This window comes from Budorcas taxicolor, chromosome 14 (assembly GCF_023091745.1).
Source record: "Budorcas taxicolor isolate Tak-1 chromosome 14, Takin1.1, whole genome shotgun sequence".
In the NCBI taxonomy this organism is placed as follows: Eukaryota; Metazoa; Chordata; class Mammalia; order Artiodactyla; family Bovidae; genus Budorcas; species Budorcas taxicolor.
The window spans coordinates 77654821-77679103 of NC_068923.1; the positions used below are offsets into that span (position 1 = coordinate 77654821).

General features: G+C 39.2%; 1 protein-coding gene and 1 non-coding gene across 2 annotated transcripts in view; both read right to left on the bottom strand.

Moving 5' to 3' along the window:
* VPS13B (vacuolar protein sorting 13 homolog B) overlaps positions 1-24283 on the bottom strand; it is a 775227-nt gene that overhangs the window by 126304 nt on the left and 624640 nt on the right. The gene's annotated exons all lie outside the window — the stretch shown is intronic.
* LOC128059709 (small nucleolar RNA SNORA70) lies at positions 1552-1686 on the bottom strand. The gene has a single exon (XR_008200633.1). It is a non-coding gene; the product is annotated as a small nucleolar RNA SNORA70 (small nucleolar RNA).

The window sequence follows — 24283 nt, forward strand, 5'->3', positions numbered from 1 at the left end:
TGGATGGCATCACGGACTCGATGGACGTGAGTCTGAGTGAACTCCGGGAGATGGTGATGGACAGGGAGGCCTGGCATGCTGCGATTCATGGGGTTGCAAAGAGTCGGACACAACTGAGCAACTGAACTGAACTGAACTGAACATATTATTATAGAAATTAGGATAAATAAATAGCAATATAAACATTAAAACCGTAGCAAGCTAAAAAACCAGCCTTGCCTCTACAAATACTTAAGTGGTTTCTATTTATGATTATTACTGGACTTAACTGTCCTTTTAAACATGAAGAACACTCTACAATCGATTATTCATAGAAGAGAAACATATTCATTACACAAATCAAAAGCACCTGAGTAGAGATACTTTTCAATAGTTAATTAAAATAAAATTGAGTTACAAATAAAATGTATCCTGATAATGGTATGTCAGTTTTTTGTGCTTCTACTTCAACATATAAACCTACCATTTAATAATGACATAAAATACAAATACACATGTAATATAAAAATTTTTTAGCTTATAATACCAGTTTTTATATGTATCTGCTATTTAGTTGATTTTGAAGAAGGAAAAGAAAAGCTTCTATACATTTTCTACTAATAGAAGTCATACCCCCCAAAAAAGGAAACCTTAAAATATTGGAACCAGTTGAGAAACCACAAGTATTCAAATGCAGGAAATCATGATTTTATAACATTTTAATGTGATCTACTCTTGGGAAACAAAGTTAACCAAACTCCATTTCTGTACAGGAAATATTCCAGCATACAGTTGTAATACATTGTGGTGAAGGGGTACAGCTGCAGATTTTTCACCTGTAATGCCCCACTGGTATTCTGGCTTACTGCATTGCATCAAGACTACCTTCCTGTCCGGAAAACCCTCTAAGTACAAACAAGACTCTCAGTCCAGATTTTATTTTCCCTTGGTATCAGAATATGGTAATTTAAGAGTCCTGAGAAATACTTTTTTAGCCTTTAAAAGGAAATGTGTAACATTCTTTTATTAGGATCTATGTTTGGGTTGGTTTTTCAAAAAACTTAACATATGACCCAGTTATCTTATCAATTTATCAAGCTACCAAGTTTCAAGCAAATGCAGGTGTGTAATATGACATTTTTCAATATAATATTTTCCACAAAGACAAATAATAAAAATATATTAAGAACTTCTGAGTCAAAACTAAGGTTGGACCAAGGGCAACTTTACTATTTTATGGTTTTCTTTTAATGAGGCTACAAACTGTAAACTCACTATTGTGTTCTAGTCTCAGCTCTAATTGTTCAGGTACTTCACTCACTGTATGGAATAGTCAAATGTACATGGTCTATTATAAAAAACATTAATTGGGACTCTGACCTTCTGAAAGTGGTTTCTCAGTCGTATCCGAGTCTTTGCGACACCATGGACTGTAGCCTACCAGGCTCCTTTGTCCATGAGATTTTCCAGGCAAGGGTACTGGAGTGGGTTGCCATTTCCTTCTCCAGGGGATCTTCCCAACCCAGGGATAGACTGGGGACAGCAGGCCAGTCATGAATGCCCACTAGAAAGAGTTGTTTCCAAGGTCCCTTAGGGCAACACATACAGGCAACAGGTTGCATACACTACCAAGGAGGCTCCTGTTTGCAGCCATTGCACACTGGGCCCCCATGGGGAAAAGAGCACAGTCAGCTTAACTGGCTGTAAAGAACAGAGAACCAATAAACAGACTAGCTAGACTCAGGGGGACTTATTTCTAACCTAAATTCGGTTGCAAACTAGTTCTGTCACCTTGAGTTGAAGTAACATAACTAATCTGAGCCTCAATAATCTTACTGGTAACAAATTCGGAAGATTTGGAATAAGGAGGAATGAAGAATAAGACTACTCTAGCTCTTTAAAATTCTAAAGTGATATATAAATATAGGACTTGATTTTTTACTTTACATTTTAGGAAGAGAGTTTACATTTTAAAGTGCATTCTGTGTGCCAAGATTTTCATTATTTTATTCAATCTGAATGGTAATTAAGTTAGAAGAGTATACCCATTTTACAGATGAGGAAAATGAAGGGTTGAACAACTTGCTAAGGTTCTCAATCAAAAGGTACAGAGCTGGGAGTGTAGGATTCTAGAACCCAGGGAGCTCATTTACTTCTTTACACTAATTCCCATATGTTAGTTACCTGGTTGTATCAGAGGTTCAAAAGTATGCAACCTGACAAATAAGCAATGCTTACAAACCTGTACAGTGATACTCTGCTATAAGACTGTTTTTAAAACTAAAAGAGTTAAGAATACAGTAATTATTGATAATTGTTCTTAACAGCCCTTTGTAATAAGAAAAACTATAGTGCAGAGTGTGCTCATTCAGTCATGTCTGACTCTTTGCAACCTCATGAACTACAGGCCACAAGGCTGCTTTGTCCATGGGATTTTCGCAGCAAGAATACTGGAGTGGGTTGCCATTTCCTTTTTCAACAGAGACAATAATCTTTAATAATTGGGAAGAAGTCAATTGGGATCACAGAATAACTGAAAAAAAATGCAAATAGTTTAGAACCAAAAACAAGCCTGAAATGTCTTATGAAGGCTTGTCATAAAGTTAAACGTTTAGATCAAGAGGTCAACAAAACTGTTCTATAACAGATGATGGCAAACACTGGAGGCTTTCTGCATTGTATGTTCTGTGTTGCAACTACTTGACTGCCTACTGCAGCAGGTGGATCACAACAAACTGTGGAAAATTCTTAAAGAAACAGGAATAACAGACCACCTTACCTGCCTCTTGAGAAGCCTGTATGTAGGTCAATAAGCAAGAGTTAGAACCAGATACAGAACAACAGACTGGTTTAAAATTGGTAAAGGAGTAGGTCAAGGCTGTATACTGTCACCCTGCTTATTTAACTTACATGTAGAGTACATCATGTGAAATGCGGGGCTCGATGAATCACAAGCTGGCATCAAGATTTCCGGGAGAAGTATCAATAACCTCAGATATGCAGATGATACCACTCTAATGGCAGAAAGCAAAGAGGAACTAAAGAGCCTCTTGATGAAGGTGAAAGAAGAGAGTGAAAAAGTTGGCTTAAAACTCAAAATTCAAAAAACTAGTAGGATCCCATCACTTCATGGCAAATAGATGGGGGAAGAAAGGAAACTCTGACAGACTTCCTTTTCTTGGGTTCCAAAATTATTGCAGACAGTGACTGCAGCCATGAAATTAAAAGATGCTTGCTCCTTGGAAGAAAAGCTATGAGCAACCTAGACAGCATATTAAAAAGTAGAGACATCACTTTGCTGACAGAAATCTGTACATTCAAAATTATGGTTTTTCCGATAGCCATGTACGGATACCATAAAGAAAGATGAGCACCAAAGAATTGATGCTTTCAAATTGTGGTGCTGGAGAAGACTCTGGACAGCAAGAAGATCAAATAAGTCAATCCTAAAGGAAACCAACCCTGAATATTCATTGGAAGGACTGATATTGAAGCAGAAACTCCAATACTTTGGCCACCTGATGCGAAGAGCAAACTCACTGGAAAAGACCGTGATTGAAGGCAGAAGGAGAAGGGGATGAAAGAGGATGAGATGGTTGGATGACATCAATGACTCTATGGACATGAGTTTGAGCAAGCTCTGGGAATTGGTGATGGCAGGGAGGCCTGGTGTGCTGCAGTCCATGGGGTTGCAAAGAGTCAGGTATGACTTAGCAACTGAACAACAACATTGCAGCATATAAATAATATCTAAATGAGTATGTCTGTGTTCCAATAAATTTTTATTTACAAAATCAGGTGGTAGGCCTCATTTGATGGGCAGGCTATAGTTTGTTGATTCCTTGATTAGATGAAAAGTGTTACCCTCATAGAGGCCCTGTAAGAGTATATGTCTCTTAGGAAATACTCCTCCATAGGTCTATGACATTCCCACGTATCTTAGAAAAAAGGCATTATCTTTGCTCAAGATTATCTTTTTCAAGTTCATATGCATAGCAAACAGCTATGGAAGACAGAGACAGTGTCTCTCTACAAAAGGCAGGCATGCTAATCTCCCATTTCAAAAGATTCAGTTTCCCCAAGTTCAAGGTTCCAGTCTTGTAATGTAACTCACTATGTGTTTAAGCATCACCTGGCTCTCTTCATCACCCTTAAGGGAACAGAGGCTTGGAGAGCTGGCACATATGCAGACATACTGTTGTAGGTAATAAACTGTCCTTCATCTCTGATCCAGCACTCCCATATGTTCTATAAGCATCCAAGAGACTCTGGCAGGCTAAGCTGTTAACTTGCAAATGGGGGTAGAGCTCAAAACCTTCACAATTTCTGACTATATTTATAGTTTGTTTAGGGCTTCCCTGGTAGCTCAGCTGGTAAAAACTCCATCTGCAATACAAGGGACCGACGTTCAATTCCTGGGTCAAGAAGATCTCCTAGAGAAGGGATTGACTACCCACTCCAGTATTTTTGGCTCAGACAGTAAAGAATCTGCCTGCAATGTGGGAGACCTGGGTTCGATCCCTGGGTTGGGAAGATCTGGACAAGGAACAGCTACCCACTCCAGTATTCTGGCCGCAAGAATTCCATGGACAGAGGAGCCTGGCAGGCTACAGTCCATGGAGTCGCAAAGAGTCAGTGACTTTTTGCAACTTTCAAAGGACTGAACGACTTTCACTCACTCGCTCACAGTTTCACATGTACCACACATATCATGCATATATTTAAATGGATGTGTAAAAGTGAGATTAATTAGCTTATAAGTATTCTTAATTTTAGAAAAGGCAGAGGAACTAGAGATCAAATTGCCAACATCCAATGGATCGTCGAAAAAGCAAGAGAATTTCAGAAAAACATCTACTTCTGCTTTCTTGACTATGCCAAAGCTTTTGACTGTGTGGATCACAATAAACTGTGGAAAATTCTGAAAGAGATGGGAATACCAGACCACCTGACCTGCCTCTTGAGAAACCTGTATGCAGGTCAGGAAGCAACAGTTAGAACTGGACATGGAACAACGGACTAGTTTCTATTTTTCCAAAAAATAGAAAAAGGAGTACGTCAAGGCTGTATATTGTCACCCTGCTTATTTAACTTCTATGCAGAGTATATCATGAGAAACGCTGGGCTGGAAGAAGCACAAGCTGGAATCAAGACTGCCGGGAGAAATCTCAATAACCTCAGGTATGCAGATGACACCACCCTTATGGCAGAAAGTGAAGAGGAACTAAAAAGCCTCTTGAGGAAAGTGAAAGTGGAGAGTGAAAAAGCTGGCTTAAAGCTCAACATTCAGAAAACAAAGATCATGGCATCCGGTCCCATCACTTCATGGGAAATAGATGGGGATACAGTGCAAACAGTGACAGACTTTATTTTTTGGGGCTCCACAATCACTGCAGATGGTGACTGCGGCCATGACATTAAGACACTTACTCCTTGGAAGGAAAGTTATGACCAACCTAGATAGCATATTAAAAAGCAGAGACATTACTTTGCCAACAAAGGTCCGTCTAGTCAAGGCTATAGTTTTTCCAGTGGTCATGTATGGGTGTGAGAGCTGGACTATAAAGAAAGCTGAGTGGCAAAGAATAGATGCTTTTGAACTGTGGTGTTGGAGAAGACTCTTGAGAGTCCCTTGGACTGCAAGGAAATCCAACCAGTCCATCCTAAAGGAGATCAGTCCTGAGTGTTCATTGGAAGGACTGATGCTGAAGCTGAAACTCCAATACTTTGGCCACCTGATGTGGAGAACTGACTCATTGGAAAAGACTCTGATGCTGGAAAAGGTTGAGGGCAGGAGGAGAAGGGGATGACAGAGGATGAGATGGTTGGATGGCATCACTGACAAAATGGAAGCGAGTTTGAGTGAACTCCGGGAGTTGGTGATGGACAGGGAGGTCTCGTGTGCTGTGGTTCATGGGGTCGCAAAGAGTCGGACACGAGTGAGTGACTGAACTGAACTGATTGATTCATAATTTATTCACCAAACATGTATTGTTTCTATATTAAGGGGAAGTCAGGGATCAACTGGCCAGAAAGAGAGAGAGATGTGGTTCGTGCCTTCACGGAGCTTACAAACAAGTAATACATAAATAGTTAAGTACCTGGTATTGCCAGAAATGATTTAAAGTATGATTAAGAAAAAAAATTTTTCACAGAATTACTCCATACTTTCCTGGTAAATTTTAACCAATCTTTACAGTCCAAATTAATGTGGTTTAACTATTTATCCATGGGAGAGTTTATCTTCTCAAAGCATAAGTCCATAACTCCATGCTATCTTTTCACCAGATCTTTTATAGAACTGCTAATAAATATTCAAGAGTGACTCGCGATTTTAACTCTGCATGGAGGTAGGATGGGAAGAAGAATTATTTGTAGGCAGATAGCCGGAAGAAAAAAGAAGAAAAAGTATAAAGAATTAAACAAAACAAGCCTGTATATAATCAAGCCCTGAATAAAGGGCAGTCTGTACAATACAGTTTTCAAAACAGTAACCCTGGTTGAGCTCTGGTATTCTGGATTAAATGTTCTAAGGAAAGAAATCTCAATGTGGTAAAAATGAAACTCTGCACAAATTACATTAACATTCCTAAAGAATTATGCCCCAATTCTGGCCCTTTCCTCTCTCCTCATCCTAACCTCCTACGTTTATACTACATATCACCTTAGTTGTCATTAGTTTGTCTCCATCAGTGCTTTTTGAAATCTCATTCATCTTTAAAAACTTTTTGTCTTTTTTCTAGAGAAACAAAACAAACAAAAAACTCTTCTCTAATAATCAAAGTAAGAAGTGATTTCTCTTCAGAATTCCCCAAAGACACACAACTTAAAGTCTTCTTACTGGCACTTAACAACAGTACTTTTTCTTGTAGTTATCTGTGTATATCTGTGTGTATACAACTCCAGCTTGTGTACCTCTGTAAATCCCTGACTCCTCTGTGCAGGCTTAGGCTGTAAAGAATCTGCCTGCAATTCAGAAGACCTGGGTTCGATCCCTGGGTTCGGAAGTTCCCCTGGAGAAGGGATAGGCTCCCCATTTCAGTCTTCTTATCTGGAGAATTCCATGGACAGAGCCTGGCAGTCTACAGTCCATGGGGTTGCAAAGAGTCAGACATGAATGAGTGACTAACACTTTCACCAGCTTCTATACTCTGTTCAATTCTCTTAGCAGAAATATTAGAAGGGTCTCCTTGTCTTCAGCCTGCTCATTCAGGAGGCTTTACAGATCTACCAAACCAATCACGACAATAGAGCCCAGACTACAACAAATATGCAGGCAGGGCCTTACTTTGGCAACTACCTTCAGGAGACTGTCTCAATACATTAAGCTAAGCTTACTCTATTTCATTTTAAGCTTTCACTCAGTCACAGTCAACTTTTACTAAGTACTACGTTAGGCACTGGAGAGCAAAGATAAACATCATATAAATGCCTTCAAGAAGCCCAATGTGAAGGAAGGAGTCAGTAATAAAAACAGGCCCAAGGTGTCCTAAAGAAGGGCAACTTTCCCATCCTGGGTGGAGATAGAGTATATCCCCTGGAGGTCAAGAAATGAACAATGTATAAAAGGTCACTATAAATATAAAAATAATAAAAATTCACATATATACAAGATATATTTCATCTTTTCAGGATTCCATTTAAAGTCTTCTGTACCTGGGAAATATTATATTACGACTGAATACAAAACACATATCATTAAACAAAATGTACACTGTCATATTTCAAACATACATAAAATCTAGTTGACAAGAGATGACAGGTCACTGGCAGAAATCATTTTTTTTAAATGAGTAAGATTTGACTATAAACTTGAAAATCAGCAAGCATTAATTCTTTTTTTATCATTAGGTACACAGTTAAATTTTGTTCACAACACATAAGACTATTTGGAGTTTCAAATATATGTTCAAATCTGATGCAGCAAAAATGAGTAAACTGTACAGCTTCCTGGGGCAATGGCCACCTCAAAACTATAGTCCCAAAGTGACATACATGCAAAAGGAAAGCGATCAGGCACACAGGTGATTTATACCCTTACAAGGAAACATGACTGGCTTTGACACTGACTGTGATTCTTTCCTTATTTCATGTCATGTCAAATTGGCCTGAAATGACGACTTACAGTAGTTCAGTGCCAATCACTCTTAACTTTATACTTTTCTGATTTACCATTAAGAACAGCTACAGGGTGTTAGAAAATATGTCTATTTACATACCAACTGAACATATCAAACCACAGCTCTGTTCAGCTGGTTTGTTTTCAGGTTTCAGGTGGCTAAGGGAACAAAGAAGGCTCTCATAGTTATCTATAATTTTCTAAGTCTTGCAAAATCATCTCAGAAAATCTACGGAGAGGCAAATTTCCTGGGCTGGAATGACTGGCTCTTTCTTCACAAATCTGCAGATAGAATTTCTGGCTGTACTGACCACCGTTATTTGGTGGTGACCTATGTCCTGTTAAGCGAATCATCATGTAGAAAGAATGCAATGTGGAAAAGATGAGTTTGGGGAATGCTTTTTAGACAATTTAGTTACATTCATAACACATCATAGACTAGAATAAAAGCCACAGACACCTAATTTGTTGCTTAGGGGTACATCACATACTTTATGGGACAAATTTTTCTCTTGAGATTCATGGAAAGAAAAAAATGTAAAACAGAAAATGAACAAACAGTATGGGTGGGATTAAAAAGAAAAACAACAACAACCCAGCAACAAGCTGTGCCCACAGAACAGTTTTTCCATCCACACAGAAAGACCAAGCGCCTTCTTGGGTGTTCCCTACAGGATCCTCTTCCTCCGACCCTGCTGCCCAAGGGAAAGAAGGATTTTTGGAACATGTCACTCTCAAAAAAGTAAAAAACCACAAAGAACAAATTCTTTTATATTCCCCAATACAACCACTTCTTAAAAATTCAGTAAGCGATTAAAATAAATGGTAGTAATTTTAGAAATGTTTCCATATAAGACAAAGAACAGCTTACTTGCAGGGTTAAACAGCATAAACATTTCTGTCATATGTTATATAGTTAAACAATATTTTAAAGATTTTGATTTTCATTTGTAATTCTCAATGTGCAAATACTGCTAATTCCAAAGACCATCGGAATGATTTTACTCCTGAAGGAAAAACACAGGATTACAGATTCTCTAAAAAGTACAATCTGGCATAGGTCTGAGGAACTGAGAGTTGGTCTGCATTTCCTTGAATGGAATGAACTATAATTTTTTCCCAACTAAATATCCTCAACCACAGGACTGTATTGTACCTCAACTGAATATTACGGCCTAATAGTTTGATTTAAGTATCAAAAAAAAAAAAAAATTCTTTTGGCTAAAGGCCAAATTCAAAACGTGTGTGTGTGTGTGTGTGTGTGTGTGTGTGTGTGTTTCTGTGTGTGTGTGTGTGTGTGTGGTGGGGGGGAGTACAACAACATATCTATTTCTGACTCTTGGCCTGCTTCTTTCTCCCTTTGGACCTCATCCCTGACAGACATCTGTATTTTGTAACTTTTCCTACATGCTGGCTCTGAAGATACTCTTGAGTTTTGGCCTAATAATCCTTCTCTGTTTGAATTCATTAGTGTGAGAATCACAGGACTAGAAAGGACTTTGGGAGGTCATGTAGACATCAACTTGCTCTGGACAAGACTAACTCCAAACGAGGAAGACAGATGATGTTTAAAGACTTGTAGACGAAATTTCAAGATTTCTCTCATCAACACTGCAGTGTTTTGCATGCTTAACTATTAGAAAATGTTTTATGATATAGTTTTCATTTTATAAAAATGTTATTTGGCAGACAGCAAGACTTTCTATAAAATGAAGTACCATATAGCTTACATTTTTAGTCCATTAAAGGGATATTTAAGACTGAAATAAATTATTTGTTGGACTCCAATGGACCATAACTGGGACAAAGGAGGTACCTAGCTTATGTGACACTGACATCATTTACTGATAGTAATACAAATGCTATAGATGTTTTCATTCTCATTCAATTTGGTCTTTATATTTAATCTGTCTTGTTGCTGCTTAGTCACTTCAGTCGTGTCTAACTCTGTGCAATATCATGGACTATAGCCCAGTAGGTTCCTCTGTCCATGTAGATTCTCCAGGCAAGAATACGGGAGTGGGTTGTCATGCCCTCCTCCAAGGGATCTTCCTGACCCAAGGATTGAATCCAGGTCTTCCACACTGCAGGCGGATTCTTTACCGTCTGAGCCACCAGGGAAGCCCTGATCTATCTTATCTACTTCTTAATGTAAGTAAGAACTAATATTTTCTTAATATATATAAGAATTAATTTTTTCTGTAAAAATTCTTCCTAAAACCAGTTCAACTAGGTCATTTATTAGCTATATGATTTCTCTATTTGCAGGAGCTTAGATGGTAAATAATCTGCCTGTAAAGCGGGAGACTCAGGTTCAATCCCTGTATCGAGAAGATCGCCTAGAGAAGGAATGACAACTCACTCCAGTATTTCTTGCCTGGAGAATTCCATGGATAGAGGAGACTGGTGGGATACAGTCCATGGGGTAGCAAAGAGTTGGACACAATGGAGCAACGAACAAAACACTTATCTATTAAACTAGAATGATAACAGAATGCACAAAATTTGGGGAAGGACAAATCAAAGAATGTAGCAAAACTGCCAAGCAGAATTTCTGGCACATAGAAATTGCTCAGTAAATGAAAGGGGCCTTTTCCCTCTTAGTGAAAATTAAATCACTGAATTTAATTTCTGTGCGTTGAGGACCTTGCTGACAAACTGTTCAAATCAATGAATGCTAAAACCAGTGTGTAAAAGGGGAACTTGATGATGATGACCCGATCTGTGTAAACACTGCTCAAAGTGAAATAAGCAGATGTCATGTGCTTCCCATTGATATAACAGGAAGGATACCATGTCACTTTGGAAGCCTTCTTTAAAAGAAAGAAAAAAGCAACTAAAATCTAATCAAGCTTCCATAACAACTACTTACTACATTACAGAAAATATGGAGGATAGAGGATAATGTTAAACAACATTTTCAGGATAAAGTGAGCCAGAATATAGGAAATTCTATAGGTCAAATGATCTAATTTCTTCATCAGATAAATGACATAGGGGAGAAAAAGGAGAGAGGGGACTGTTATAGACTGAAAGAGAGTTAAGAACCGTATTAATCAAGTGTACGTGTGGACCTCAGTGTGCTCCTGATTCAAACAAACCAACTCTAAAAGAGTAGTTTTGAGACAATAGGAAGAATTAAATATAGACTATTATATGATAGTAAGGAATTTTTGTTCATTTTGTTGGCTGTGATAAAGATATTAAACTTACGTTTAAAAATATTTACTTGTTGGCAATGCTTGTACATATGTATGTGTATTCAGTCACTCAGTCAAGTCCAACTCTTTGCAACCCTATGGACTGCAGCCCGCCAGGCTCCTCTGTCCATGGTATTTTCCCGGCAAGAATGATGGAGTGGGTGGCCACTTCTTCCTCCAGGGGATCCTCCAGATCCAGGGACTGAACCCATGTCTCTAAGTCTCCTGCAGTGCAGGTGGATCTTTACCCCTGAGCCACTGGGGAAGCCATAGCAATGTTTACTGAACTATTAATGGAAGGAGGTCAGCCCTGGGTGTTCTTTGGAAGGACTGATGCTAAAGCTGAAACTCCAATACTTCGGCTACCTGATGCGAAGAGTTGACTCATTAGAAAAGACTCTGATGCTGGGAGGAATTAGGGGCAGGAGAAGGGGACGACAGAGGTTGAGATGGCTGGATGGCATCACGGACTCGATGGACATGAGTCTGAGTGAACTCTGGGAGTTGGTGATGGACAGGGAGGCCTGGCGTGCTGCGATTCATGGGGTCGCAAAGAGTAGGACATGACTGAGCGACTGAATTGAACTGAATGGGTGAAATAAAAGGATGTCCGGACTTCCTTTGAAATACTCTAGAAAAACAATGAGGATAAACAAAAAGTGGTGAGAGGAACAGATCTAACAAGGATAACAGGACATCCATAATTACGAAAAATGTGTGAAAGACACACAGAGTTTGTTATACTAGTCTCTTTACTTTTGTGTATGTTAAGTTTTCAAGAGGAAAGCTTAGAACTTTTTTCAAGGGACATCATCAGATTTTTTTCCCCTCACCTAAAACTTACATAACAATAGATGTCTTTGTTAGGAATAATATAGGATCAATCAAGAAAAATTTACATATTGCTTGAAACTTCCTTCAATATCAGTTTAAGAATCATTTTAGAAGGCAGAGTTCATAAAACGAGAAATTCTGATGAAAGCATGTACATATCTCACAAAAGGCCATATTTGTACTCAATCCAAAAAAAGAAAAAAGAAAAGGGGAGAAAAGAGAGTTAAAAAGTGCCATCGTCAGAGAAGATATTTGTAAATTATGTATCTGACAAGAGGGTAATACCTAAAATACAATATATAAAAAACTCATACCACTTAATAGCAAAAAAAAAAAAAATCTGATTAAAAAGTGGGCAGAAGATCTAAGTAGGCATTTTTTCCCAAAGAAGGCAAACAGAGGGCCAGTAGGCAAATGACGAGGTAGTCAACATTATTAATCGTCAGGCAAAAGCAAATCAAGACCACAGTGAGATACTGCCTCATGTCTTTGTTAGAATGGTTATTATAAAAAAGACAAGAAACAGCAAGTGTTGATAAGAAAAGAGAACCCCTGGGCACTGCTGGTGGGAAGGTAAATCGGTCTAGCCACTATGGAAAATAGTGTGGAGGTTCCTTAAAAAATTAAAAACAGAAATTATCATATGATTCAGCAATTCCATTTCTAAGCATTTTATCTGAAGAAAATTAAAAGACAGAAAGATATATGCACTCCCACATTCACTGATACAATATTTATAATAGCCAAGAAATGGAAACAACATAAGTGTCCATCGATAGATGAAAAGATAAAGAAAACGTGGAGTCTATATACACAGTTGAATATTATTCAGCTTTACATAAGAAGGAAACCTTGCCATTTGTGACAACATGAGTATCCCTGGTGCTAAATAAGTTGGACAGAGAAATATAAACACTGTATGACCTCACTTATATGTGGAATCCAAAAATCTAAAACACAAAACCAAATTCACAGATACAGAGAATAGACTGGCGGCTGTCAGAGGCAGGGGCGGAGGGGTGGGGAAAATGAGTGAAAGTGCAAAGTGAAGCAGCTCAGTCCTGTCTGACTCTTTGTGACCCCATGGACTATAGCCTATCAAGCGCCTCAGTTCATGGAATTTTCCAGGCAAGAGTACTGGAGTGGGTTGCCATTTCCTTCTCCACAAGATCTTCCCGACCCCGGGATCGAACCCAGGTCTCCCACATTGCGGGCAGACACTTTACCGTCTGAGCCACCAGGGAAGTCCTTGGGAAATGAGTGAAGGGAGTCAAAAGTTACAAACTTCCAGTTACAAAATAAGTCATATGGATGTAATGTATAGCAGGGTGACTATAACTGATACTGTATTGTATAGCTGAAAATTGCTAAGAGAGGAGATCTTAGTTCTTATCACAAGAAAAAAAACTGTATAACTATGTATGGTGACAGATGTTGAACAGACATTTTGGGGAACATTTTGCAAAATATATATAAGTATCTAATCATTACATTGTATGCGTGCCTGTGTGCTCAGTTATGTCCGACTCTTGGCGACCCCGTGGACTGCAGCCTGCCAAGCTCCTCTGTCCATGGGATTTTCCAGGCAAGAATACCGGACTAGGTTTCCATTTCCTCCACCAAGGGATCTTCCTGACCCAGGGATCAAACCCACGTCTCCTGTATCTCCTGCATTGACAGGTAGATTCTTTACCACTGAGCCATCTAGGAAACCACATTATGATGTATACCTGAAACTAATGTTATCTATAAATTATACCTCAATTTAAAAAATGCCATCACCAATAGATAGTATCAAATGATAAATTTTAGTGTATTCCATACATACTTGAGAAATTGCCTCATCAACTGAGGTTCTTTATCCTACCACTAAATGACAGAACTGACTTTAGTGATTTGGCTATTTTATTGGTCTATGTTGGCTATATCAATGATATGGTATTTTATGAAGGTCTACTTTATACTTGATGGTAAAGTATCTAGTGGAGATTTTCAACATAGTATATAAGTTTTAAACAGATCAAGGTAATATTTGTGGAAAAAAAGTAGGGTTGTATATCTAGATGGAGCCAAATATACAGTAGAAAATTATAAGAAACCTAATTCTTCAAGATCACTTTAAAATTCTTAATATACTAAAATACACTACAATAATCACTGAGATTACCTTACCTCAAAGTTAAGCTTTGGATTTTCTTAATGTGCTCAACAGAACATTTTTCAAATGATAAAAAATTCAATAATCAGAGGACTCATTTTTTTAAGACAAATTTTTAATGACATATGAAGCTTGCTGAAATCTGAAAGCTTGCTACTTCACACATACGTAGCTAAAAAGAAAAAGATATTGGTCAATGTTTGGAAAACACTTTTCCTCATGGAGTAAAAAAGAGATGTCACAATAGGGGAGTCAAAATATGGGTAAGATTAATGAAATCATTGTTAACTTTCAAAGAATGGTTCAAAGTTGGCTTATACAGCAAATCCATTTCTAAGGCTAAATATTTTCCAATCAACAAATGTAAGATAAAACTGTGAATGCAACGTTATATATATTTCAAGATCATTGCACTGAAATGAAGTTTTGAGAGTTGTGTTAAGAAAACTGGTTGTAGTGAAAATGAGTCCATTGAGAATCCTGGTTCTGTTTATAAATAGCAAGACCCACAAAAGTAAACAACAACTATATTGTTCTCTCTTCACTGAAAAAGGCCTTTGATGAGTATTTTTTAGAGGGTGTCCCCTTGCACACTGAAAAAGCAACCATTCCAGTCCAATATATGATATAAGAACTATTATCAAGAAAAAAAACTTATCAAAATTCCTTGTAATAGAAGCCTAAAACTGACATATTACTTAGCTGTTTTGGAAGCATTCTGGGCATCCCTCTCGGTGATTCATTATTATATGGCTGATAAGGCAGTGAAAAAAGAACTGCCATCTGCAGTGACTTACTTAAGTCTAGGTTTTTAAAACACTGCAACACCAAGATAGATAAAACTGTCTGACATATACTTTGGTTTCAGTTTTATAAAATGTAAGAGGATCTCTCTCAGTAACTAGTTGTACAGATAATGAAACAGACAGAATATCCTTTTATAATAATAGTAAAACTAATAAAAATGCACTGTAGAGTAGAATATAGAATTTGGTTACAAAGTAAGAGTTAATTTCAAGAGTCTGTGTTTGAAGGAGGCTGCTTTGGACCATCCCATGGATGCCAAAATGTAAGAAACAATGATGTCATGTAAAAGTATGTTTCACAAAGGGCATCTTTTAGTAGATTATCTTCAGCAGGTTATGGCTCTCTGAGCTGTAGTTTCCTTAATAAAATATGAATAATAGCTTTTGAAATGTTGTAAGAATTAAGTGAGGTGGTTTCCCAGATGGCTCAGGGGTAAAGAATTTGCCTGCGATGCAGCGACGTGGGTTTGATCCATGGGTTGGGAGGATCCCCTGTAAAAGGAACTGGCAACCCATTCCTGTATTCCTGCTGGAAAAATCGCATGGACAGGATGTAGCCTGGGGGGCTACAGTCCATGGGGTTGCAAAGAGTTGGCCATGACTGACTAAACAACAATCATACAATGCTCTTAGCAATGGCTGGTGCTAAATAAGAAAACAATAAATGAACAATGAATGAGGTGAAAAAAAGTAAAAAACTACCTTTTCCAATCCGGAAAGCTTAGGGTCTTTTTCCAAGTTAGTTTTCAGTCCTTGGAATACTACAAATATTGATACTTCTATCAATTGATATATATTTATTTTGATAAATAATATCTATCAAGGATTGTTGGCTAGTACACAAAAGCATATAGATACTGACCAAACCTTCATTTATGCCTTGTCATTTTCATCTTACAACCTTGAAAAACTGACATCTTGCCTCTAATTTCTTCTATCTCCAAGGAATGAAACTTATCATTCAAAAACTCTCTACTTCTAAGTCCTCCAACCAACAGCTTCCTCCATAGAATTCAGTTCAGTTCAGTTGCTCAGTCGTGTCCGACTCTTTGCGACCCCATGAACCGCAGCACGCCAGGCCTCCCTGTCCATCACCAACCCTCGGAATTTACTCAAACTCATGTCCATTGAGTCAGTGATGGCATCCAGCCATCTCATCCTCTGTTACCCTCCTCTCCTACTGCCTTCACTCTCCCAGCATCAGGGTCCTGTCCAATGAATCAGCTTTTTGCATCAGGTGGCCAAAGCATTGAAACTTTATTCTTCAGCATCAGTCCTTCCAGTGAATATTCAGGGTTGATTTCCTTTAGGATTGACTGGTTGGATCTCCTTGCTGTCCAAGGGGCTCTCAAGAGTCCCTCATTTATAAAATACTTTATTGCTAAAAATTGCTAACCATAATCTAAGCCTTTAACAAGTCGTAATCTTTTTGCAATAGTAACATCAAAGGCCACAGATCACCATAACAAATATAATCATAATGAAAAAGTCTGCAATACTGTGAGAATTACCACACAGTGACACAGGGACAAAAAGTCAGCAAATGCTGTTGGAAAAGTGGTGCTGATAAACTTGCTTGAAGCAGGATTGCTACAAACCTTCAATTTATAAAAACTGCAAACCTGTGATATGCAATAAAGTGAAACACAGTAAAAACAAGGCATATCGGTAGTATCCTCCAACTTGCCTTTCCCTCTGTAATCAGCCATGGTTGTTGCTCAGCTTGATAACCTTAATGACTACCCTCACAGAACAAAGTGCTTGTGGAATAAGCCCAAATGTCTCAGCACAGCCTTTAAAATCCTCCACTACCTGGCTTTAAGCCTATTTTTCAAGCTCATCAACTACTATATGAACTTCTTCCCCTGTACACCCATTAACACGTAGTGTATAACACTGGGTGATTGTTGCTTATGTGTTTGTTTCACGCAGCCTGGATTGTACAATCTTAGAGATAACGCTTATAAGAGCATCCTGTAAATAGTATTAATCGTTGTCACTACTTTTTGGTCCTTTCCCTCAAGTCCATTGGACAGTACAGAGACTAAGTGAATAAGAATTCAAAATGTGCTAATACTCTACTTTTATTACAGTATGAATTATCCAGCAAGAGACCCTATGTCGTGGGCACTATTCTTGTTGATGTGTGGCCCACATCTGCCTGTCCCTTCCCGACCACACCTAACTTATTGCTGTGTATCTCTGCCACTACCTTTCTGTACCTCTGCAATAAAGAGTTTTTTGGTTTCAAAAAGAAAAGGTGCTAACATCCAAATGTTCAACAACTGATGAATGCTAAGTAAGGAAAATGTGGTAAATCCCCAAAATATATTTCTATTTGGTAACAGAAAGTATTGAAACACTGATTCATGATTTAAATGGGTGGACTTTGAAAATAATATGCTAAATGACAGAAACCAGTCACACACAAAAATCACAAATTATACAATCCCGTTCACCTACAATGTCCAGAACAGGTAAATATACAGAGACAGAAAGTAAATTAGTGGTTGGCAAGGACTTCTCTGGTGGCTCAGACAGTAAGCATCTGCCTACAATGCAGGAGACCCGGGTTTGATCCCTGGGTTGGGAAGATACTCTGGAGAAGGAAATGGCAACCCAGTACTCTTGCCTGGAAAATCCGATGAACAGAAGAGCGTGGTAAGCTATAGTCTATGAGGTTGAAAAGAGTTGGATACAACTGAGTGACTTCACTCAAGGGCTGGAAGAGAGGGAAGACTAGAGAATGACAGCTGAAGGGTACCAGATTTCTTTCCAAGATGATGAAAATATTCTGAAATAGACAGCATAGATAACTGTACAACTCCATGAAAACTGCTAACATCCGCTGGATCATCGAAAAAGCAAGAGAGTTCCATAAAAATCATCTACTTTTGCTTTACTAACTATGCCAAAGCCTTTGACTGTGTGGATCACAATAAACTGTGGAAAATTCTTAAAGGGATGGGAATACCAGACCACCTGACCTGCCTCCTGAAAAGGAGGTCAAGATGAAACAGTTAGAACTGGACATGGAACAACAGACTCATTACAAATAGGAAAAGGAATACATCAAGGCTGTATACTGTCACCCTGCTTATTTAACTTCTATGCAGAGTACATCATGAGAAATGTCAGGCTGGATTAAGCACAAGCTGAAATCAAGAATGCCTGGAGAAATATCAGTAACCTCAGATACGCACATGACACCACCCTTACGGCAGAAAGCAAAGAAGAACTAAACAGCCTCCTGATGAAAGTGAAAGTAGAGAGTAAAAAAGTTGGCTTAAAGCTTAACACTCAGAAAACTAAGATCATGACATCCAGTCCCATCACTTCATGGCAAACAGATGGGGAAACAAAGGAAACAGTAAAAGACTATTTTTGGGGGGCTCCAAAATCACTGCAGATGGTGACTGCAGCCATGAAATTAAAAGACGCTTCTTCGAAGAAAAAGCTGTGACCAACCTTCAGTTCAGTTCAGTCGCTCAGTTGTGTCCGACTCTTTGTGACCCCATGAATCACAGCACACCAGGCCTCCCTGTCCATCACCAACTCCCAGAGTTCACTCAAACTCACATCCATCGAGTCAGTGATGCCATCCAGCCATCTCAACCTCTGTCGTCCCCTTTTCCTCCTGCCCCCAACCCCCCGCCCCACCATCAGAGTCTTTTCCAATGAGTCAACACTTCACATGAGGTGGCCAAACCTATAGCATATTGAAAAGCAGAGACATTACTTTGCCAACAAAGGTCCATCTAGTCAAAGCTATGGTTTTTCCAGTAGTCATGTATGGATGTGAGAGTTGGACTATGAAGAAAGCTGAGCACTGAAGAATTGATGCTTTTGAACTGTGGTGTTGGAGAAGACTCTTGAGAGTCCCTTGGACTTCGAGGAGATCCAACCAGTCCATCCTAAAGGAAATCAACCCTGAATATTCACTGGAAGGACTGATGCTGAAGCTGAAACTTCAATACTCTGGCCACCTGATGTGAAGAACTGACTTACTGGAAAAGACCCTTATGCAGGGAAAGAATGAAGGCAGGAGAAGAAGGGGACGACAGAGGATGAGATGTTTGGATGGCATCACTGACGCGATGGACATGAGTTTGAGTAAACTCCGGGCGTTGGTGATAGACAGGGAAGCCTGGTGTGCTGCAGTCCATGGGGTCGCAAAGAGTCAGACAGGACTAAGTGACTAAACTGTAGAAAATACTAAGAACCATTGAACTGTACCCTTTAAATGCATGAATTGAATAGTTTAATAATTGTATCTCAAACAAGTTGCTAAAAAAAGTGCTAACAGTTAAAGAGAATCAAAATTCTTGACTTTGATGTTGCATTTAAAATGTTGCTACAGGAGCTGAATCTGCCTGCCAAAGCAGGAGGCACGACTTCGATTCCTCATGTGGGAGGATTACACATGATGCAGAGCAATTAAGCCCCCTCCAGGGGATCTTATAGAAGTTCCTGTATCCTTCCTTTTACCCTTGCTTTATTATATGTGTGCATGTGTATACAAACAAATGGATGTAAGTGTGTGTTTTCATGCTCAGTCACTAAGTTGTGTCTGACTCTTTGCAACCCTATGAACTGTGGTCCACCAGGCTCCTCTGTCCATGAGATTTCCCCGGCAAGGCTACTGGAAGGGGTTGCCATTTTCTTCTCCAGGGTATCTTCCCAACCCAGGGATCAAACCTGAATCTCCTGCACTGGCAGACGGATTCTCTACCACTGAGTCACCTGGGAAGCCCCCTAAGCACTGGACCATTAAAGAATCCCCAGACTCTTTGTTCTTAGCAACTAGGCTATATTACTTCTTTGGACCTTACTTTTCTCTTTCTGTTTGTTACTGTCTCAACAATGTAGATTCCAGGGAACAACTCAAATTTTTTAAACAATGGTTTTTACTATAACTCTCATAGGGAGAAGTACTTCTATTTAGGGAAGAATAAGTCATAAAAAGACGATCATACACCATCAGCTCATATTTACTGTCCTTTCATTTTTTTATACCTCAAACATTTTTAATACTGACCAATAAACATCAAACATGCTTATTGCTAGGCATAGTTCTTCGCTTCCAGGAAAAAATAAAAAACTTCCCCTCCCTCCTTTTTAAATGCAGGAGTATTTAATAGGAAAAGAGAAATAGGCTAATAAAATTTCTACCACCAAATAAAGTGACAGGGCAAAAATGACTTCAGTATTCTTGCAGTTTGCAAATGTTTTCCATTTGCTTTAAAAGCACGTCTTACTGACAGATTCCTTCTCCACCTCTTATTCTTTTGAAGCGCAAGGAATGCTAGCATTTCAACTACTTATTTATATATTTTATTTCAAAAATATCATTTGCTTTTTAAGTTTTCTCCACAAATTCTGCCTCGGCAAACTATTTACTCATGGGCTAGAAAGTGAGTTCTCTTACTGCACCGCAGACTGAGTGATGAATGAGTTTCACAAGCAGGCCAGAGGCAGAAGCAGGCACAGGCTGGCTTACACAGCAGATAGCATGGACCTAGATCCCTGGGGAGTTACAGCTGTGACGCCAGCAGGCACTTCTGGTGTCTCCCAAGACCTCTCTCCTTCCCTTCCTCCTCAGCAAATGAGTCCCAGGTAGCCCTTAGGAGTAGCCACGTGATATAGTTCTGGACTCTGGGATGCTGGCAGCACGGCGTGCAGGGTGTGGCTTCCCAGGAACAGCCTTTTCTCTGCTCTTTGGTTCCCTCCTCTTCCTCTGGCTGGACTGGGGACAAGAGGCTTCACGCTCATGCGGCCATCTTGGACCATGAAGGAAGAGCAAGTGCTGGGGACAGCAGAGCAGCAGGAAGCAAGAAGACATCTGGGCCTTCACGACTTTGTAGAGACACGTATAGCCCTAGACCATCTGCCTTCAGGTTATTCTCATGTATGACCGGAAAAGAAGCTGGTTTTGCCTAAGCTGTTACTGTTTTGTACTTTCTGTCACTCACATCTAAACCTAATCCTAAAGGGCACAGACGTCCAGTAGCTCTGGCAGGATTCCTTGTTGGGATTCTTCATCAAAGATTCATACATTTTACAGGCACCCATAAACTTTTTGAAACTATATGTGAAGTCATGTGTGCTTTCATGCACTTTTCAGGGAAAAGAGGCTCACAGCAACTCACGTAACTTTTCAGATCCTCAACTTTCTTATCTGTAAGAAGGGGAGAACATCGCTCACTTCTGCAGTTGACTTCAGGAGCAGATATAAACTGCATACAGTGAGTAGCGTGGAGAAGAGTGCCTAACATGAGAGGTACTCTTCTTATTCCCAAATTTTGTAAACAGTCTTATCGTATTTCCTATGAAGCTGAAGTCTAACTGACATCTATGCTATGACTTCTCTTACTCACTCTCATTAAATTGCGACACTGGTTGTCAAGAACACAGATTATTTCTCTATGTCTCCTGCATTCATTTCTTTTTCTCCATACCAGGTATTATCCCCCATCTCCTCACACCCTATCCCTCCAGTTATAGCTTTTGCCATCTCTTCTCTGAGACCCCTAACAGGTCTTCTACTTTTTTTAAAAAATTAATTATTTTTGTGTGTGTGGCTATGTCACATAGCTTGTAGGATCTTAGTTCCCCCACCAGGAATTGAACTCTGCAGTAAAAAGGCCCTGGCAGTGAAAGCACCAAGTCCTAACCACTGGATTACCAGAGAATTCCCAGGTCTTCTCATTTTTGGTCTCTTCTCACTCCATTCCACTCTCTACCAGGCTATCAGATTAATTTACCTAAGGTCCTGGACTGCCAATGGTTTTCCAATGACCATCAAACAAAATACAAACTCCATACTCTAAAAGTAGTCAAGCTGTACAACACAGAAGAACTTCTGATCAATAAAAACCTAGATTTGAGTCTCAGTTTTACCTCCTTACTTGCTTTATGATCTTGGAAAGACTAGGGAACTTCTCAGAACCTAAGTAACCCTGGCTCTAGAGATAACAGGACCAGCTACACAGGGTTACAGAGAGGATACAAGAGATATGACATGTAAAAGGACAAGTTTGGTGCCTGGTACATACTAGATGCTCAGTAAATACGTGACTTTCTTTCTCTGCATGGAATGGTTGTAGACTAAAAACCCAAGTCTATGGCTTATCCCTTATCCACTAATCTGTTACTTTCATAATTTGTGCTGGTCAAACCAGATTATTTGAAAACTGCCAAGCATAAATTCTGTATTGTTTTACTCAATTTTGAAATTTTGCTCAGGCTCATCTTTTCTTCCTATACCCTTTTCCCCTCATTTTGTATGTTGAAATCCTATTTGGCCTTTAAGGATTGCCATCAATTGCCATCTCCTCCGTGGAGGCTTTTCCTGGTGTTGCCAGTCAGATATAAACTCTCCTTGCTTTAAGGCCATGTTCTCCAGGTGTCTCCCATATCAAATCACAGTTCTGTCTTGCCTTATTCTGTGTGCTTGCTATCCCTCCTAAAGACTAGAGGTGCCTTGACAGCAGAACTAGAGCCCTCTCCTCCTCTGTATATTTAATGGCCCTAGCTTAGATCTTTTTATCTGTATTTACTGAATTAAACCTCAAAGTTCTCAGGCGGAGCTCTTTTAATGTATTCCTAGATCCTTTTTTTTTTTTTTAAATACTTTTACAACACCATGAAGACAGGATGATTAAAGCGTATCAAGGGAATACTCTATTTTAGGTTCCTTTCATTGTCCAAAAAAGGAGGCAATGGCTTCTGGATGCAGAACACTTAGTAGTCGATCCAGCACTGTTAACCATCATTCAAAACCATTTATTTTTGTGTCCACTGAGTATGCAGGACTTTTTCCTTTCCTTTATTTTCTAAGAGTCTGGCTCTGCCTCTTACTTCCTCAAAGCCCGCAAGGCTTCTTTTTCTTTTCTGTATTTCAGCAACAATGAATCTTGTATCTGGCTTTGAGCACCCCTCCTAAAGATGATGGATAGGAGCAAGGCCTTCTGGGACACATTAGCACAGCTGCCAGTGGGCAGGAGGTGCTTATAAAATAAAAAGACTCGGGATTCTGGGAACATATGTGGAGCTATAAGTGAACCGCCCAACACAGTTGAAAAGAAACACCCAAGAACACTTCCTTTTATTCTTTTTCAGTTGTGCGTGGAAGAGGCAAATCATATTAGATTGCAAGTAACTCTCTGAAGGATTCTTTTCCCCTAGTGTCACCATGTGCTAATATCATAACCTTTACCTATCAGGTCCATGTGCTTTAGAATCATAGGAAGATTGTAAAGTCAAGTTTAAAGCAGCAAAAGTCTAGTTTTTAATTTATTGGGTAATACTGAGTATTACTCTCTGACTTGGAACATTTTTTCATGTAATTAAAAAAAAAGAATAAAATTCACACAACCGTGAGGTTTAAGGAAGCTTCAGTTCAAGCTGTGAATAAGTAAGTAAGACGTCATTAGAAAAACCAAACAAATCACCAAGATACAGACATTAGGCATCACAATGTAAACTCAGTTTCAAACAGAAAATTATTTTATAGGTAAAGCTCTCATACATACTAGAACTGAGGGAGTATTTATAGAATCTGTGAAGTTGCTAATGTGTTACACAGTCATTGCATTTAAAAAGGAAGCACTGATCAAGATAGATACTTGGGGAAAAGAAAGTATCTCTTATGTATCTGTAAGACATAGAAACTTGCTTAATCTATCTTTTGGGAAGACAGCTGGGGAGGAAAATGAGAAGATTTAAAAAGCTTGTGATGTATAGAGAGAAACAGCTTTGCCAGATATTTGCAAAAGGAAAAGCTGGAGAAACCATAGCAAAAAGAAGTAAACTTCTTTTAGTGAGGCAGTCTTTCTTGAGATCCTACTGGCAGTGGAGACTCTTCTCCAACACTACAGGCCACATATAAAAGGGTTCCCTCTGGCAAGAGCAGAATACACTGTGAAGATCTTCAGAGGTGGTCAGACAGGAAAGAAGCAGCCGACAGCAGGAGGCCAGTACCGACCGTGAGCTGGGCCAGGCTAGCCAGGGTGGCGAATGAGAACAGTTAGAGCTATGACATAAGATAACTCCCTCTGCGGGTATCTGCAAAGCTCACAAATGACCCTTAATTCACAGCCATACTGGGGAATTTGATTCCACCCCTTAGCTGAATGGGCCAAGAGCTCCTGACACCAAACGAGGCCCATCAAGAATGTGGTACTGG